The sequence below is a fragment of the Colletes gigas genome, unplaced genomic scaffold (genome assembly GCF_013123115.1).
Source record: "Colletes gigas isolate AHSC1104 unplaced genomic scaffold, ASM1312311v1 Colletes_gigas_Sc00034, whole genome shotgun sequence".
Lineage (NCBI taxonomy): Eukaryota > Metazoa > Arthropoda > Insecta > Hymenoptera > Colletidae > Colletes > Colletes gigas.
In genome coordinates this window covers 726,408-746,183 of record NW_025106663.1, presented here as the reverse complement: position 1 = coordinate 746,183, position 19,776 = coordinate 726,408, and the positions used below count along the sequence as shown (strand labels likewise).

Below are 19,776 nucleotides of genomic sequence, written 5' to 3'. Positions count from 1 at the left end.
ATTATTGAAAATCAGAAGTTAATTGTTGTTTATACTTTATTAAATATTCTGTACTATGATCCACGCGTATGCAAAAAATATGAGCAAGACGGAATAGAATTTTATTTGGAAATTATACTGAACTTTTAAAACGACGCAATTCCACAGCCTAACCACACACACACATGTGGAAATTACGTCGCGCACGATACACTAACTCAATGTCAGTTGCAGATAGATATTATTAGGAATTTATATAAACTAAATCATCGTGCTCATTGCCATCGCTCACTCAGGTAACACCTGGGCACCTGGGCGAGTTCAGGCAAAGAACACGGAATAGTATCCTGAAAATCCTGAACTAGAAAGAATGATTAATAAATAATAAAGACGGCATTTTTCATTTAATTTTCAAATAAAGTGACTCAACTTTTTGTTTGGATGTATTAAACGCAAAACACGTTAATATTAAAATATGAGAAATGTTATTATTAAAGAAAATTATTGCAATTCAAATTTAATTATGTAAAAGAAAAAATTTTAATTAAGTATTTACTATGATAAAACAATTTATTTTGACAATTTTAAGTATATCGTTTAAATAAATTTATTGAATTATTAATTAATTTTTTCAAATATTCTTGGTAGATTCTGTCGTCAAAGTTTAAAAAAAAATGATAATAGAATACAATGCTTGTTACTTTGACTCAAAAATCTATCAGTCGCGAATTGTCTTCTTGTACGTAAAATACAATATATTTTGTAATAATTAAGGAAACAATTAATATTCAATAATATATATTCCATATAACTACAGTATTATTAGAATAATCATTTTAAAATGAATGTAAAAAATGAGTAAAGAAAATATTTAATATATTTTCATTTATAAATGTTCTTAATAAAAATGATTTATTACTCTGCAAAATATTTATTTATGATATCTAAGAAACACAGAGCACAAGAAGACCCTATCCTAACTACAAAATAAAATAATGTTCCGATTCACGGGTATAAAGAATACCCGCGGTCATTATATTCGCCAAAAATACTACATATACAACCGGTCACCCGTGTTGATTAGGACCTTTCGTCCTACAACATGATTGGGGACCAGAGGAACAAAAACACATGCGACTCACCAACCGTTGACTACGACGATCCTCTAGGTAGACCTCTGCGATGCTGCTTCCCAATCTAGTCATCAACGAAATCATCTGCATGGTCCTGCTGGTTGCCAGGATGTAGGGATGTAATCTGGAAACTGTAAAGAATAAGGAAACAATTATAATCTACCGTAAAAATTAAAAACAATTCATAATTTAATATACAAATATCTACATGCTCAAAGTTGAGCAACACTTACATTTTTTACTCGTGGAGTATCGCCCAAAACTCCTCATCAGTGATGCACTGATTCTAATACCGGTGACGAGTTATTGTACTTTTCAAAGGAATAATAGAAAAAGATATTAAAGAAAATGGTAAACCAACGCGACCGAAAATCTAAGTCGACGAACAAGAGGCTCTACTGTCGCGAGTTAGAAAACAAAGAGCCACGACGCTCTGGGAAAGATATACAAATGCGCAATATACACTGACTCGACCTTCCCGTGTGCCTAAAGTATAAACGAAACTCTACTCGAAGCAACTGTGCTTCGAAAAACAATCAACTAATCTACGCGACAAACACCGATTTTACCGACCGCATTGCGCGCGGTCACAAAAATTTCTGAAAAAAAATGCTGAAATAAAAAGTAAAAAATAATTAAATAATCACTCGGACTTGTCTATTTTTAGATTTAGTATTAAATTTGACCGATAAAATGACAAAAATACATAAATATATATAGGTACATACTTACTTGTTATAATGAAATTAATTTTCCAATATTCCATTTTCAATTTCTTCCGTTAGCCATTTTCAATTCCTTCCATTAGCCATTTTCAAACATGGCGTCGATTGCGTGCCGGTAGCATCCCTTCCAGATGACCTCGAACAGTCAGAATCTGTAACAGCCATGAAACACATATTACGATCCAATGAGTTAAAATAAATGTACCTATAACTTAATTAAACATCGACTGAACCCGAAATATGGTCCATAAATTGTTAATTATGTTTACAGACTTCATAATTGACGACAATTATGTATGGGAAGAGCGCGTACGAAGCAGATCGAACATTTTTCGCGATTCCGATTGACTTGAACGTCAGAAACGTGTTAATATTAGATGAAAGTACTAACAGACAGTAAAGGAAAGTACTACGAGCAATTTGGAACATTAAGATGACAATAATTATAAATTATGTACCTCATTAGACGCGAAGCCTGTCAACGCGTCTCATCACACGAGCTTCCAGCGGACGAATGGCGGACAGTAACGGTCGCGCCTCGCGGGGGGTAAGGAGTGGGGGGAGTAGGGTGAGATGGTCACGTAGTCCAACGTCTCGACTCTCGACTTAATTTCCGAAGAAAAGGTTAAACCTTATACTGAAAATAAATAAAGTAAATACATAAAATAAATGAAATAAATACAAAAAGATATCAGACAAACAATTAATTAATGATTTATTGTCTTTATATCCCTGTGACGTCAGAATGAATAACAGCCAATCACAGGCGCTGTTTGAACATCGAATATCGATATGTTAATCGATATATAAATAACGAGATCGCTTGAAATATATTAATTTATTACTATTTTAATCACTGCTTTTTATACAAATTTTGTGAATGCAACAATAGACTAATAATTTATATAGAATATAAAAAGACATTCATTTTTCACGATGTTTTTCATCTCCCACTAAATACTGCTTTAGTCTATTTCTTTTGTAGTTTCCAGTATTTTATAAAAGTAATTATATTATTACCGTTGCGAGCATTCGTAAGCCAGGGCCAGTCATCAGATACGCTTGTTGTTTTTTCAACGCTCGGTTAGCTTCTGTTTATATTCGCGGACGCCGGACACTCGACTTCACCTTGCAGCTGGGCTCTCGAATGCCTTGTCCGTGCGAAACAAAAAAAAAAAGATGCTTTACACATCTCCACTCTGCATTGCCTGTGCCTTTAAACCGTGTGTTACGAAAAAATAATCGTCTGCGACATCTATTTCACACTTCGTTTATGTCTGTACTACCAACTTCTTACCATAAATCAAGCCCAATGATATCGATATAGAATCAAGATAGATTTTTATGTAAATCTAGTGAAAACTGAAATAAATAATTTTCGAAAATATGCTATAAACAAAAGGAACATTTGCATTGTAAACTGCTTCCAATTTAGTTTAAAAGTTAATATTTACACGTTATATGTTTCTATAGTTACAATTAATATAATTCAATTGATCTAGTTACTTATATGTCGATTAACAGATCGATATTCGATATTCAAACAGCGCCTGTGATTGGCTGTTATTCATTCTGACGTCACAAGCATATAAAGACAATAAAACATTAATTAATTGTTTGTCTGATATCTTTTAATATTAATTTTATTTATTTTACATATTTACTTTATTTATTTTCAGTATATGATTTAACCTTTTCTTCGGAAATAAAATCAAAAGTCGCGGCGTTGGACTACGTGACCATCTCACCCCACTCCCCCCACTCCTTGACCCCCCGCGATAGTCCTGCCCGCCATTCGTCTTCTGGAAACTCGTGTGATGAGACGCGTTGGCAGGTTACGCGTCTAATGAGGTACGTAATTTTTAATTATTGTCATCTTAATGTTCCAAATCGCTCGTAGTACTTTCCTTTACTGTCTGTTAGTATTTTCATATAATATTAACACGTTTCTGACGTTCAAGTCAATCGGAATCGCGAAAAATGTTTGATCTGTTTCGTTCGCGCTCTTCCCACACATAATTGTCGTGAATTATAAAGTCTGTAAACATAATTAACAATTCATGGACCATATTTCGGGTTCAGTCGATGTTTAATTATGTTATAGGTATATTTATTTTAACTCATTGGATCGTAATATGTGTTTCATTGCTGTTACAGATTCTGACTGTTCGAGGTCAACTGGAAGGGATGCTACCGGCACGCAATCGACGCCATGTTTGAAAATGGCACATGGGAGGAATTGACAATGGCTAATGGAAGTAATTGAAAATGGAATATTGGAAAATCATCTTCATTATAACAAGTAAGTATGTACCTATATATATTTACGTAATTTTGTCATTTTATCGGTTAAATTTAATACTAAATCTAGAAATAAACAAGTCCGAGTGATTATTTAATTATTTTTTATTTTTTATTTCAGCATTTTTTTTCAGAAATTTTTGTGATCGCGCGCAATGCGGTCGGTAGAATCGGTGTTTGTCTCGTAGATTAGTTGATTGTTTGTCGAAGCACAGTTGCTTCGAGTAGAGTTTTGTTTATACTTTAGGCACACGGGAAGGTCGAGTCAGTGTATATTGCGCATTTGTCTATCTTCTCCAGAGCGTCGTGGCTCTTTGTTTTCTAACTCGCGACAGTAGAGCCTCTTGTTCGTCGACTTAGATTTTCGGTCGCGTTGGTTTACCATTTTCTTTAATATCTTTTTCTATTATTCCTTTGAAAAGTACAATAACTCGTCACCGGTATTAGAATCAGTGCATCACTGATGTGGAGTTTTGGGCGATACTCCACGAGTAAAAAATGTAAGTGTTGCTCAACTTTGAGCATGTAGATATTTGTATATTAAATTACGAATTGTTTTTAATTTTTACGGTAGATTATAATTGTTTCCTTATTCTTTACAGTTTCCAGATTACATCCCTACATCCTGGCAACCAGCAGGACCATGCAGATGATTTCGTTGATGACTAGACTGGGAAGCAGCATCGCAGAGGTCTACCTAGAGGATCGTCGTAGTCAACGGTTGGTGAGTCGCATGTGTTTTTGTTCCTCTGGTCCCCAATCATGTTGTAGGACGAAAGGTCCTAATCAACACGGGCGACCGGTTGTATACGTAGTATTTTTGGCGAATATAATGACCGCGGGTATTCTTTATACCCGTGAATAGGAACATTATTTTATTTTGTAGTTAGGATAGGGTCTTCTTGTGCTCTGTGTTTCTTAGATATCATAAATAAATATTTTACAGAGTAATAAATCATTTTTATTAAGAACATTTATAAATGAAAATATATTAAATATTTTCTTTACTTATTTTTTACATTCATTTTAAAATGATTATTCTAATAATACTGTAGTTATATGGAATATATATTATTGAATATTAATTGTTTCCTTAATTATTACAAAATATATTGTATTTTACGTACAAGAAGACAATTCGCGACTGATAGATTTTTGAGTCAAAGTAACAAGCATTGTATTCTATTATCATTTTTTTTTAAACTTTGACGACAGAATCTACCAAGAATATTTGAAAATATTAATTAATAATTCAATAAATTCATTTAAATGGTATATCTAAAATTGTCGAAATAAATTGTTTTATCATAAATACTTAATTAAATTTTTTTCTTTTAGATAATTAAATTTTAATTGCAATAATTTTCTTTAATAACAACATTTCTCATATTTTAATATTAACGTGTTTTGCTTTTAATACATCCAAACAAAAAGTTGAGTCACTTTATTTGAAAATTAAATGAAAAATGCCGTCTTTATTATTTATTAATCACTCTTTCTAGTTCAGGATTTGCAGGATACCATTCCGTGTTCTTTGCCTGAACTCGCCCAGGTGCCCAGGTGTTACCTGAGTGAGCGATGGCAATGGGCACGATGATTTAGTTTATAGAAATTACTAATAATATCTATCTGCAACTGACATTGAGTTAGTGTATCGTGCGCGACGTAATTTCCACATGTGTGTGTGTGGTTAGGCTGTGGAATTGCGTCGTTTTAAAAGTTCAGTATAATTTCCAAATAAAATTCTATTCCGTCTTGCTCATATTTTTTGCATACGCGTGGATCATAGTACAGAATATTTAATAAAGTATAAACAACAATTAACTTCAGATTTTCAATAATAAACCGAAGAAATTCGATTACGATTATTTACACAATAATATATTAATTTGTTTCATTTATAGAATATATTTTATCAAAGATTTTATTACATTAAAGTAACGTAATATGTGTAATAAAGATACGCAATGGTCACTTGCCTTTGTCAGTTGATTTCAGGCATTGGTACGTAAAAATTAGAGTGTGAATGTTTGCAATGTTCGGGTGTCGGAGGAACCCCGGGGCTTCCTCTCTAGTGTAGGGTTTTGCGCCCGGACATTATGTGTGAGAACCGTGGAGAGTATGTTTGCGAGAATGAGTTTTGCAATTTATTAAATACAGGGTTAGGTAGGTAGGTAACTTACTTTCTGGTATGTGTGTTAGATGTAAGTAGGTAGGGTCAGGGCAGGACTGCCAAAGGTCCTGTACCTGTAGTTCGATTTTGAGAATCGAAACGTTAGCCGATCCAAACGGATTGCACCGTTTGTTTTGGTTTTGCTTTCGATTTTTGGAATCGCGCGGCTTTTTAGTCGCTCTTCGCGGTCGTGTTCTTTCGCGGTAGGATCCCCGAAACGCTCGTCCCGCTCGAGTTTCTTCACACCTGTTCCGATAACGATTCGTAGAATCGTTGACGAACTGTGTATTGCACGGAATCTCGAGCGTAGGTTTAAGTTTCAGGCTTTGGCAGGACCGCCGAAGAAAGAAGAGACTCTCAGGAGTCGAAGAGGCCCTGACAAACTGTCGCAAGAGTGGGCTGCAACAAATGGCTCTGCATCTTCATCTTCGGATGAGGATGGAGAGTCATTCCATGTTCCTATTACGTCATTATAGTCGCCAGTAGTTGTAGTACTTGTAGCTTTTCAGATGGTACTTTTTCCAGTACCATGAAGCCGCCTGGAACGGCTGTACGCCGTAGTAAAATTAGCGTTGCGCATTATTTAATACGCGATTTTATTAGTGTCGCGGTATACGAATAGTATCGCGTTTGCTTCTAGGTTAGCGTTGCGACTAAGAACAATATATCACAATAGCTGTTAGAGTTGCGAACGATGAATATTTTTCGCGTTTTCTTTCAGAGTAGTGTCGCGAATAAGAATTTTTATAGCGGTTTGTTATCAGCGTTGCGTAGTATGAATTATTCGCGTTTCTTTGCCTAGTTACAGTTGCAAATAATTCACATTAATTGTAAAGTTCCATTTAGTGTTGCGAACAATGAGAATTTTTCGCGTTTGATTTTCCAGGGTAGAGTTGCGTGTAAATACTAATTGCGGTTTGTATTAGCGTTGCGAAATATAAAAATTACTCGCGTTGTAAATATAATATGAATTTTATCGCGATTGTTTTTAGTGTTGCGATTATTTTTTCGCGTTTGCTTGCCAGGGTAGTATCCAACAATTACAAAGCAGCTGATTTAGCTGCATCAGCTAAACTCTTGCGGTGTCTGAGACGGCTGTTCCTAATTTTGAACCAGGACTTAATTCTAGTTGGTGAGTTTTCAATCATAGTTGATGTCCGACTTTGGTCCATACAGCTTCAGTTTGTTGATAAAGAAAAGAGTTCCTCTAGTTTCATTTCCTACTGTTTCGAGCGCTACGATCGTTTTCTATAGGGCGTTGGTAAGGGTGCGAGCGATACCGGCATGGTAATGGGGCTCTAAAACCCCATGAATCTAAAAAATGCGATAGATGTCGCGTCTAGGCAGTTATCTCACAGTCGAGGTATACCAATAGACTTTACATCAGAATTATGTTCTCGAACATGAGTAGGATTTCGTGGCTATGTTTATTGACCAACAATTATTGTTATTGACCCTCGCAACTGAAAATAATTCTTTTAGAACATGTATTTTGTACCACGTCTGTAGGTACAGATCCACTGTAGGTAACTTTTAATCCGTAAAACATGGTATATATCATCTGGTGCTAAAAAATCTCATACCAATGTTCGATAAAGGAGATTGTTAAGAACCCCAACAATATTCCCAGTATGTTGGCTGCGGGTGACGTGTTATTTATGTTAACAAGTGGAAAGATAGAAATGTATTTTTGGTGTATTATATCAGTTTTATAGTTTGTGTTTCTCCGTTTTAGTTTTCTTCAATCGTTTATCGTTTCAGTTCATTCAGCTATTTAAGAAACTCCCTGATATATGTATAATAATCTGTTCTCTTATTGGGTAAGAGTGTATTGTTGTGAACTCGATATGGCATATATGCTGCTATTTGTTGGTTATTATTGTAGAATAAAGTTTGTCGCATTGATTCGTGTGCACAGGATGGATATTAACAATGTGGCTGATACTTCCGACAACGTATAACGATTACTACTTCTGCCTGCCCCTGCTGGTATCTGATGGCCTCTGCTGACCACTCCTGGTATTTCTGACAACGTATAACGATTACAACTGGCTACTGCTTGCCCGTGTTGGTCTCTGCATGCCTTTGCATCCCTCTGCTGGCCTCTGCTGGCCTCTGCTGGCCTCTGCTGACCACTGCTGACCACTGCTGACCACCCCTGATGCTTCCGACAACGTGTGACGATTACTACATGTTACTGCTTGCCCCTGCTGGCCCCTGCTGACCCCTTCTGACCCCTGCTGACCCCTGCTAACCCCTACTGACCACTGCTGACCACTGCTAACCACTGCTGACCACTGCTGACCTTTGTTATCAACTTCTGACATGATGTATAAGTTCTAGCCTTGTATAATGTAAATATATGGGAATAAATGATGTAATTTAACAGAATTCTATGTGTTCTCATCATTTTTACCTTTCTTTTCCTCTCCAAATCATTGCCTTAGTTTTAAGAGACCGTTTTTCCGGTTAAAATTGGATTCCCAAAGTGTCCAGCTCTCGTACTTGCTGCCAAAATCAAAAATTTAAAAGTCCTGAAACAGCTGGAAAGCCCTGAAACAACGAAAAGTCGAGGCAGCTGGAAAGTCCTGAAACAGATGGAAAGCCCTGAAACAGCTGGAAAGCCCTGAAACAACGAAAAAGCCCTGAAACAGCGAAAAGTCGAAACAGCTGGAAAGCCCTGGAACAACGAAAAAGTCCTGAAACAACGAAAGAGCCCTGAAACAGCTGGAAAGTCCTGAAACAATTGGAAAGTCCTGGAACAGCTGGAAAGTCCTGAAACAGCTGGAAAGTCCTGAAATTTCTTGGAAACGCCGAAAATTCTTGGAAACTCTGCATTTTTAGCAAAGTTCTGAGTTTTACGACTTCCTAGTGGGTTCAGGGAAACCAAGGAGTTTCAGGGAGTCTTATAACTAAGGTAATGATTTGGAGAGGAAGAGAAAGGTAAAAAATGGTGAGAACACTTCGAATTCTTTGTAATTATATCATTTATTGTCATAGATTTACATTATACAATGTTTTAATACATATATATCATGGCAGAAGTTGTTAACAAGGGTGAGCAGTGGTCAGCAGGGGTTAACAGGGGTCAGTAGGGGACAGCAGAGGCAAGCAGAGACCAGCAGGGGCAAGCAGTGGCAAGTTGTAATCGTCACACGTTGTTGGAAGCATTGGTGGTGGTCAGCAGTGGTCAGCAGGGGTCAGCAGTGGTCAGCAGGGGTTAACAGGGGTCAGTAGGGGACAGCAGAGGCAAGCAGAGACCAGCAGGGGCAAGCAGTGGCAAGTTGTAATCAGTCACACGTTGTCGGAAGCATCAGGGGTGGTCAGCAGTGGTCAGTAGTGGTCAGCAGAGGCAGGCAGAAGCCCGCACATGTTGGCAGAGGCCAGCAGAAGCCAGCAGTAATGGTTACACGTTGCCAGATGTATCAGAAGTGATATCTGAAATGATATATGTCCGCTCATATATACGAATAATAAAAATGAATTTATTCTTTTTTCAATAATTAACAATTGATGCCCGACTTTGGTCGGTACAGATTCAGTTTGTTGATAAAGAAGGGTTCCTCCAATTTCATTTCTTACCTTTTTAAGCGCTAAGATCGTTTTCTATAGGTCGTTGGTAAGGTTGCGAGTGATACCGGCATGGCAATGGGGTTCTAAAACCCCATGGACCTAAAAAATGCGATAGATGGCGCGTCTAGGCACTTATCTCACAGACGTGGTATACGAGTGGCTTTATATTAGAATTCCCCCTCGGTCGGCTAATTAAAAATTATTTAATTTACCTTTACGCACTTTATTTATTCCGACGATCGATATATTACAATTAGTCCTTGAAAGTAGATGGTCAAAGGCAATGCACGGTCTCAATTATGCATAAAAGAATCCAATAACTGGCTGCAAATCGCGCGTTTTCCACGGGGCGTTCTACATACTAAGTATAAATAAGATCGTCCTTGTAATGCAGTCGAACAACGATCTATTATAAGATTACGCCTTTCCATTATCTTTAATTTAATATTGAATTGAATTCAATCTCCCACGCGATCTTCCAAGGGACGGTAATAAATAAATCCTTGACCAGTTTCGTTACATTATGTTTCATATGCTTTTTAATAATTATTCATAAACGTGTCACAATGTTCCAAACTTGTAGCGAGGTTCTCCTGAAAATTTTTAAATAGAACCAATAGAGGATCAAAAATCGTTACGCGATCGAGAAGATCGTGATTCCTCATGCAAAATCTGCAATAATATTTCCCCATACTTGTTTTCTATTGTAAATATTAGCTGTTATATGGTAGTCTTTCAGATTGTCATAATTTATGGCTGCCACGTTTTCACAATTTCTATCTTAGGTTGTCGAAATTTCAGACAGTAGTATAGTTAAAAGATGGTGAGATCAACAAGCAACGTACAAAAGCTTCGTAGGAGAAAAGATCAATTGCAACATCGTTCGATGAATTTTGCACGAGGAATCGCCATCGTTTCGTTCGTTTCACGATTTTCGACGCGTCCCCGGTACCATCGTCAGCCTTTTTAAAATCAATTTTCAAGCCACTCTTTTTTTTTTATTATTCGTTTCTTTTTTTTTACACTGGCGTGCGATTCACCGCGTCGATTAATCGAAATTATCCTTCGTGCCGCGCGAACGGGATCGAGTGTCGCCCCCGTCGGCTCGCGTATTATTAAACTTAATTCTAAAAAAACCCATTGACAAATCGTGTCCGTTCGCACCACACCGAATTCCTTATTCGCGTCTCATTAATAACATCGTAATAATTGTAATATTTCTAGGTAAGGATTCTCTTAAGCGCATGTACAGAGATAAAACTTTCCTCTACGTTTTGAGCATACCGCGCGGCTTTATTTCTTAGTCCTTATTTAATTATTTATTAATTATCCCCCTTGGGCTCGCTTCTGTTTTTTTTTTTTTTTGTGCAGACTGCACTCCCTTCGTAGGCATAATTATTCTAAACCACGTTTAAACGCCTATGGATCGATTCAACGGCTAGAGCACGAGGGTGCTGAACAGTGGTTCGAATGATAAATACCAGAATTGTTTAGAAACGTTCGATACGATCGTGGTCGCCGCGACGAAATTAGGATTAGGAAATTAGGAAGAATTTCGAGAGATTTCAAAACTCATCAACCATTAATTAATGTCTTCTTTAGGGGATTCGTTCCAACGAACATGATCGAACCAACACACTCTTCGGAGAGGCTTGGCAATTATCATTCGACGTACCGTTTCGTTAAATTTCGCTTTCTGATTGCGGCCTCTTTGCCTGTATATGCGTGTAAGGTGTATGTATTTTATGCACACACGTACACGCGTGTGTGTACACACAGGGTGGATCACCTCTAGATGCTCATTAAATTAGAAAGTATTTTAATTCTGTTAGGAAACCACGACTTTGTTGCAATGATTTTATTTACAGAAAAGGTTCGATATACGTCACATTTTCTAAATCAATAGATAATGATTGAAATATGTGGTGATCCAGCCGGTGTACGCACACGTGTATACCCATGCACGTGATCAACGAGTGTGTGTGTGTGTATGTGTTGTACATACAGAGATATATACAATGGTAAATAATGATCGAAATACGCTTCTCACTCTCGGATCGTAACGATCTAGTCGTCATTGTGCGTCTTTTCGAGTGACGATGATTTGGGTTTTGTCGATAGATCGCGTGAACTCAGATTTACGGGGTTTACGAGCGTTTCTTTTTGGTCTTGTGTTTCCTCGTTCGTTTTCGAGAGACGGAGAGGGATAATAGAGAAAATAGAGTCCTGGTGAAAGGATACGAGGGACAGGTGTAAAAACAAGGAAAAGCATCTTCTCGTCTCATCGACTGTGTCACGATTAACGATCATTCTCTTTTAACGAAGGACGCGCGAGGAACAGAGACGGACACGCGCGGAAGATATATTCGTCGTTGGAAGATTCTTTACATCTCGTTAAATTCCACGTATTTTTTTCTGTCGTATTCCGTAATAAGCTTACAAGTATCATATACATATACATATCGTGTGTTTATATAAATGTACACAAAGGTTTACCCGGTTTTGTTGGACTCGCTGGCTTATTCTTAATTAACGTTCGCCCGACGTTCAGAAAACTAATCGAACGTATCGAGTAAAAAATAATTCCAGCTAAGTCGGTCGCGAGGATACGAAGTCGACGTTTCACAGTTAACACCGATCACAGTATTTATTAATTACGCGAGTTCCGTTACGCGGCCGAGAAACGATCCGAACGAACGATACAAAATCAACCCCTCCGCGTACACGAGCGTACGTGACCGTACATTTGCAGAGAAATAGGAACAGAGACGAATATGGGGACAGACTACTTTGGTTGCCCGTGTAACCTAATTCAATTCCTTTGTATTTAGTTCATTAATGAATCCTCTTAGCATTAGAATTTATCAACACTTTGGCGATTATCCGTTAGTCGAACGTGCTCGAACGTCTTGCGGTTCTCGTTTTATTCAACACACCTTTACACCCCTCGTGCATACGCGAGGATTGTGTTAAATCTTCTTTTTATTTATATATTTATATATTTATATATATAATTTATAGAATTCATATTTATATAACATATCACCTAAGCAAACGCCTATTTATATATTTATACGTAATGCATATAGATATATGTATATATTCTGTCCGTGTATACATATATATATATATCTATACATACGCGCTCGCCTCTATATTTATACGTGTATGTATATTCGTGTCCTCAATGTATGCGTATGTATAATATGTATATCAATACGATGCGCTTTACAATAATTCTTCTCTCTCTCGGCTGAAACGAAAATCCCTTAAAATTTAACAACCGTTTCTATCGCGCTCTGATTCTACCTGTCGCTAGCGGCGCCATTCGAGCATCGAATTGTGTATTCTCGCGTGCAACAGAAAATAGTACAACCAGCTAGGATAAACGGAGAATCTAGACAAAACATTCTACGTCTCGCAGGATCGATTTCAAGCTTAAAAACGGGTAAAAGAACGGGCTCGTTGCTGGTTTTATAGCCAAAGTTATAGCCACTTTCACGTTCCGTTCGTCGACCTAGCTTTTCACTTTGTCAACTTTTATTTACTCGCGAGACAAGCTACAAGAAATCAACGTTTTACAGATACTTGTCGCTTATTATCCTCCATAGATATTCAGGGGTGGAGATTTTATGAAAAACTGATCCTTGGAAGAGTTTATTTGAGAGAAATTTAGATAGAGTGTTCTGAAAATTAGTTTACAGAATGTAACGATGGAGAAATGTTTAAATAAAGCGAGAATATCTGGTCCAAGCACGTAGATGCACAGTATCGAGAGGTGGTCGCGTCCTGGATCTTCGGTATCAACTCGAAATTGGCTGCGAGCCGGTAAATTAGACGACGATTGGCAATTTCCACGATAAGCCTCGCTATTTCCTGCACCTTGCTCGCCTTCGTTCGTCAAGCAGAGCTTCCCCGTAATTGACAGCAATTAGCCGCGAATGAAGACGCGTTAAATTTTGACACCGTTATCATCAACACGCGAGAGAAACGAGCAACAAAAATAAAAACAGATTTCACGATTTCCTTCTTCCTGTAAACTGCAAAAAATTGTTTTTTCTTTGCAATAGCGTATCATCGAACTGGTAAAATTAAATTACGATTTCCTTCTTCCTGTAAACTGCAAAAAATTTTTTTTTCTTTGCAAAAGCGTATCATCGAGTTCGTAAAATTAAATTACGATTTCCTTCTTACTGTAAACTGCAAAAAATTGTTTTTTTCTTTGCAAAAGCGTATCATCGAACTCGTAAAATTAAATTACGATTTCCATCTTACTGTAAACTGCAAAAAATTTTTTTTTCTTTGCAAAAGCGTATCATCGAGCTCGTAAAATTAAACCTCGGAATTTTTTAACGTAAATCAATTTAGTGAATCTGATATTCGTTACCGGTGAATGAAATTTGCCCAATTCTGGTTTCGATCAGTGGGCCAGTCGACCGGAAATACGCCCCGTCCGTATTGGTGCGGACGTTCGAGTCCATTCGTTAGTCATAGTCGAATTATGGCAAAGTTAAATCGGATCGAACGGGTTGCCGTTTTGCGTCGCGTTTTCTCGACCAAATGATTCGACTATCGGGCCATCCCAAACCACGTCGAACACTTTTCGTACGTTGGATGCGATTCGCAACGGTCCAGCGGCGACGCGTTCGCGAAATCGAAGAGCATCGGTGAGAATAAAAGGACCAGATCGCTCTTGCTTTCTCATCAAGCTGGAAATTGATTTCGAGCTCCGTTCGTTTACCGTTTCGAATCAACTGGAGCGCACTGATCAACAGTGTTTAACGTTTTCATTTTTTCCTACGCGCGAAATCTCCAAGTATCGTCTTGTAAATTCTTGCAATCGTAATGCAATTTGCTTTGGAGAATTTTTAAACAAATTTCCTATCGTGTTCGGTTGAAATTCAATTTTAAGAAGAAAATTGTGCACCACTGCTCTGTGACTTTTGTTTCGAAATGTCATTTTCTCGTTTTGGATTCGTTCTGGCGAAAGAATCGTTCATGGTGGATTGCTCGTGGCGATATCAATGTATTAACTTACGATTCGAAGCACGCATCGGCACGGAAAGTAAAAAAAAAAGCCAGAAAAGTGGTAAAAAAATAACTCTACGCGATTTGTTTCACGTATTTTTTGCTTGCAACCGTCTGTAAAAAAACTGATACGTATTAGAGGCTTCTGCGCGACGATAGAGCTCGAAAATACCGATTCTAATGATTATGATTTAGAGGGAATGCAGTTAATAGCTTCTTTTAAATATTTAAAGTTTTTAGCTGCACGTTTCGAGTACGATTCTGGATTTTAACTGACATATGCTTGGTCCTTTTCCTGTTGCAACCACTATCGCTGTGCAGATTCGTTTCAAACAGTCTGTGATCGTTACCTAGTTCGTATATGTTTCATTTGCAGTCCGTTTAAACACCTAAGTATGTGCGTTAATTGCGTCAAATGAAGATAGGTATTGAACTCGTATCAGTTTAGTTAACGAATGTTCGATTTAATAAAATTCTTTTACGAGTGAACGAAAGATCGCAAGAAAAATGATCTCTTAACGAGAAGCTTGTCTCAATAAATTTCTGACATATTTAAAAAATGTTCTGTTTATTCTGGACTATGATTAACTGGACTATGCGAGTATCGATGGATCTATCGGGAAGATCGATCAGCCCGAATGGCGTCGCTTTCGGCGGAACATTAATCTCAGGGGGTTTCGCGTTCGGCATTAATAATCGATTCTTATTATAGAAGTTATTTACACGATACACGCTTCGATCTGTCCGTCCTCGATCGATCGAGAGTCCCGTATCGAACGGATCAAGTTTCATTCGCGTTCCCCGCTTCTCTGCTTCTTTGAAACACAGACAAGAAAATCTAGCCGTCCTATCGGAAAGAGTATAATCGAGGAAGTCGTTGTGGCGAATTTCACTTATTCCATACTTCGAATAAGAAATTTCGCGCGTCGATTAATTCTGCAACAATTGTTACAGCCGAAGAACGAAGGATCGGTTGGCCAATCCTCGAGTAGTGTCGGTGTCGACTAGAAAGCAATCGATAAGCGTTAAAAGTTTCCGAAAGATGTCGAGAAACGTTTTCGAAATGTTTTCAAAAGCTTAATGTTAGTTTCACGCGTGTCGTTCGATGCAAGAACAAATTATTCGCTGGAACGTTTTACGAAATGAAGTTTCTTCGATCCGTTCAACAATTTTCTAAACGCTTTGTGATTTCGAAGAAATCGAACGCTACGATCGTTACCAACGCGAAACGAAACTAAACTGGTTACCAAAACGTGTATTCGCGTAATAATGTACCTTCTCCTCTAACAGCAATAATAATAGCAGCAGTTACGATGACGGTAGTTTGTGTCAATAGTAATAATGATGGCAATAGCAGCAGTAATAGCAGCAATGATGATAATGATAGTAGTAATAACGATAATAAGAATAATAACGATAATAATAATATATGATGGATGAAAGAATGATGATAAAATAATGACAACAACAATAATAATAATATAAAATAATAATAACAGCGTTCCATAGCACTAGTAGTAGTAATAGTATCATAGATAGTAATAGTAGTAGTTGTAATTATAGTAGTATTAACGATGATGTTCTCGGCAAAAAACGATAACATTTCGCCGACGAAAACGATGATCGTGCATCGATCTCTAAATCTTATTCGTTACGTTCTACGCAGACGTCCGTGATTTCGCAGTCGCGTTGCCTTTCGAGACGATCCTAATAAATTCGATCCCTTAAACGATACAAATATTGTGTGAAATTTCTTAGCCGATACTCGTTAATCTCCCATAACGAGCATTCGTATTAAAAATGCACTCTTTGCCGTTCGTCTCATCGATATATAAAACTTTGTTTTTTTTTTTTCTTTTACTTTTACACCGTTGCAGTAATTCTATATTTTTAATTCACCCTTTCCTTAACCGTTGTTAATATTTATTTGGTCTGTCATACTTGCGACCGCGTTCCGACACGTTTCATCGATTCGGATCTCTGGTTAAAGATCGACCAAAATTCCCAACAGATTAAAAAATTACTTTAGGTCGTGGATCAATGTTCAGGTCGAATGCTCCTCGAAATCGATTTTAAAATCGTCGATCTTGACCCTATTCGATCTAGCTTGCGTAGTTTTTTAGTCTTTCTTTTTATCGTGAGTTCAATGCGTATTCGTTGTTCTCAAAACTGTCCTGGATCTATCACCATACGATCCACATGTAACGTATCCATTTGTTGAAAGGAATCGCGCGCGTCTCGCGTTGCGCAAAATTGATTGTCGGCGATTATTATAGGGAAAGATTTCGTGAGAAAATTTTTTTGATCGACCGTGTGCGCTTCCTGCGTATGCTACACATTCTCTTTGTCCTTTATATTTTATTTTTTTAAACAATCGAACAGGAGTCGACGATTTTTGTTTTCTTCGTTATTTAATTGTAACTCGAAAAAAAAAGATTGCCAACGAATCGTTTTTCACCATTGTTCGCGAGAATGTTTCAATTCGGAGAATTACGTTTGAAAGTTCCTCGATTATTTTAACGGAAATTATTATATTCAGATTTTTTTATCATTTTTATACTCTTACTTACGTTTACTTCTTATGTTTATTTTACTGACACTTTTCGTGATACTTAATCACGTCACTACGGTGTATTGAGTCCCACGACATGCAAACAGTTCTTTTATACATATACAATATTTATTTGAGTATTTAATCAGAACACTTCGAAGTTATTCATTTATTATGTTTTCTGCGTCGTTTGAATAATTATAGTACTCTCTCATTCCGTACAGCTTCGTCACTGGGAAAATAGACTAGGTTTTCACGTAGTAAGTAGACTTACATATATCGGTTTTGTGCGATGCGGAGATCAATGACTCTACTGCCGCGAATGCTCTTTATTTTTTTTTTATTTTTTCTTTATATCGCGTTCTTCATTTTCTTCTATTTTTTTTTTTTTGCGTCGCAATAATCGGTCACGTTCGCGTTTCTGAACGCGATACTTTTACGATACCCGTTTCTTGCGCGTGTTTCCCGATGTATTGTTAACTTTACATTCGTTGTACGATACGAGGAGTGCAACTGCCGCGTGTTCCAAAAGTGTTCTTACGTTTATCGCCCCTTTCGCTTTCGCCTAAATCTCATACGCCTATATTTCACGCAATTTTACGTTTCGTCAAGGTCGCCCTACGAATGAAACAAGTATAATTAGCAAGACGTACATACAGGGCCTTCGACCATCCCTGAGAAAAATTTTCATGGGGGATTCTACTTTTTCTCATTTTACGGGGTTAAGGACCAACTTTTTTAATATTTTTGGAATTTCTACATATTCTTGATTAAAATACGCGTCGTTTGCATTTTCGAAAATTAAAATCGTCCAATCCGTTCAGGAGTTACGATTTTTTAAAGAAACGCGTGAAATTTCAGTGAAACGTATCAACGCCTGGTCAGACATCAGACTTTCGGAATTTTTTTCTCGAAAATGGGTAGGATTTCGTGGGTATGTCACTTCAGCAAAAATAATTGCAATGGACCCCTGCAACTAAAAATAATTTTTTTGGAACGATTTGAAATCTTTTAATTTTGTCGAAAATTTCACACTTTCTCGAATTTTTTTCTCGAAACTGGGTAGGAATTCGGGAGTACGCCTATTGACCAAAAATGATTGTAATTAATCCCCCTAGCTAAAAATAATTTTTTTAAACGATTTGAAATTATTTTATTTTGTGGAAAATTTCACTTTTTCTCGAATTTTTTTCTCAAAACTGTGTAGGAATTCGATGGTATGTCTAATAACCAAAAATGCTTGTATTTGACTATAGTAACTAAAAATATTTTTTTTAGAACGATTTGAAACTTTTAAATTTCGGCGAAAAATTTCAGGGGAATAGATCAACGCCTGATCAGACATTTTCAGTAATGAATTTTTTCCTCAGAAGTGGGTAGGATATCGGGGGTATACCTATTGACAAAAAATGATTGCAAGCGACCCCTGCAACCGACAATAATTTTTTCAGAATGATTTGAAATTTTTTAATCATTCTTTAACAAATTGATATTCTTGATTTTCATCTGATTTTGGCCTTCAGAATCTGCCATTAAAATTTTTCTCAGGCCTGAACGAATACCCTGTACGTATCTCACCGAGTTTAGCCTTTTAATTGCTGCGTTTGAATATAGTACATTTAATTTTTACTTATACGTAATAATATAATCGTTAAAAAGTAACTCGTGAAATTCAGCATGGAAGGTTTTCCTACCATCGATTAATTTAACGGTGGAAAGATTTATAAGATTACTGAGGTAGTGACTTGAGCGAAGAGGAATGGTAGGAATGAGATCAGGCGATTGGACTGTCGCTTAGAATTAGTGGAAGTCGTCTGATATCGTTTAATAGAAACAAGATTATGGAAGGATGACAAGGAGAAGTTTAAAAAAAGATTAATTCGTTTAGAAAGCATCAAATATTAAAGAGTAATAGAGAATGCAGTTGATTTTTCTATAAAGTGGGGTTCGTCCTTGTCATGTTTGGATCATAATCTAGGATAAAAGACTCAGGAGAGTCTATGCACGAAAACCGCGACGTTGATTTTCATCATTTCGAGCTGTTTCAGTGTGATTACGCACTAGACCGTCGAATGTCTGCACGCGCGATCCATTGTTCCGGAGTCGTGGTTGCGAGGGTCGTCTAGTAGCTTCCGTTTCGTCATTCGTTCCACAAACGATCGACAGACTGTGGACCGGTTTGCAGAATTGCCTTTCCAGGGTACAAGCACATACAGAGTCGTGCAAAATTTGGAGCACCCGTCTTTACAGAAGCCTGTTTCATACGCGGCATCGAAACGTGTGTACACGTGAATGAAAGGAAGATTTTCTAGC

General features: G+C 37.2%; 2 protein-coding genes across 4 annotated transcripts in view; both read right to left on the bottom strand.

Annotated features, from left to right (window-relative positions):
• Nucleotides 1-19,776, bottom strand: part of LOC122402287 — a 684,713-nt gene that overhangs the window by 254,918 nt on the left and 410,019 nt on the right. The gene's annotated exons all lie outside the window — the stretch shown is intronic.
• Nucleotides 14,319-19,776, bottom strand: part of LOC122402296 (neuronal acetylcholine receptor subunit alpha-7) — a 175,643-nt gene continuing 170,185 nt past the window's right edge. For all 3 annotated transcript variants that reach the window (XM_043404961.1, XM_043404962.1, XM_043404963.1), the window contains one exon: nucleotides 14,319-15,916. The gene's annotated coding sequence lies outside the window, so the exon portion shown is untranslated. The remainder of the gene's footprint in view (nucleotides 15,917-19,776) is intronic.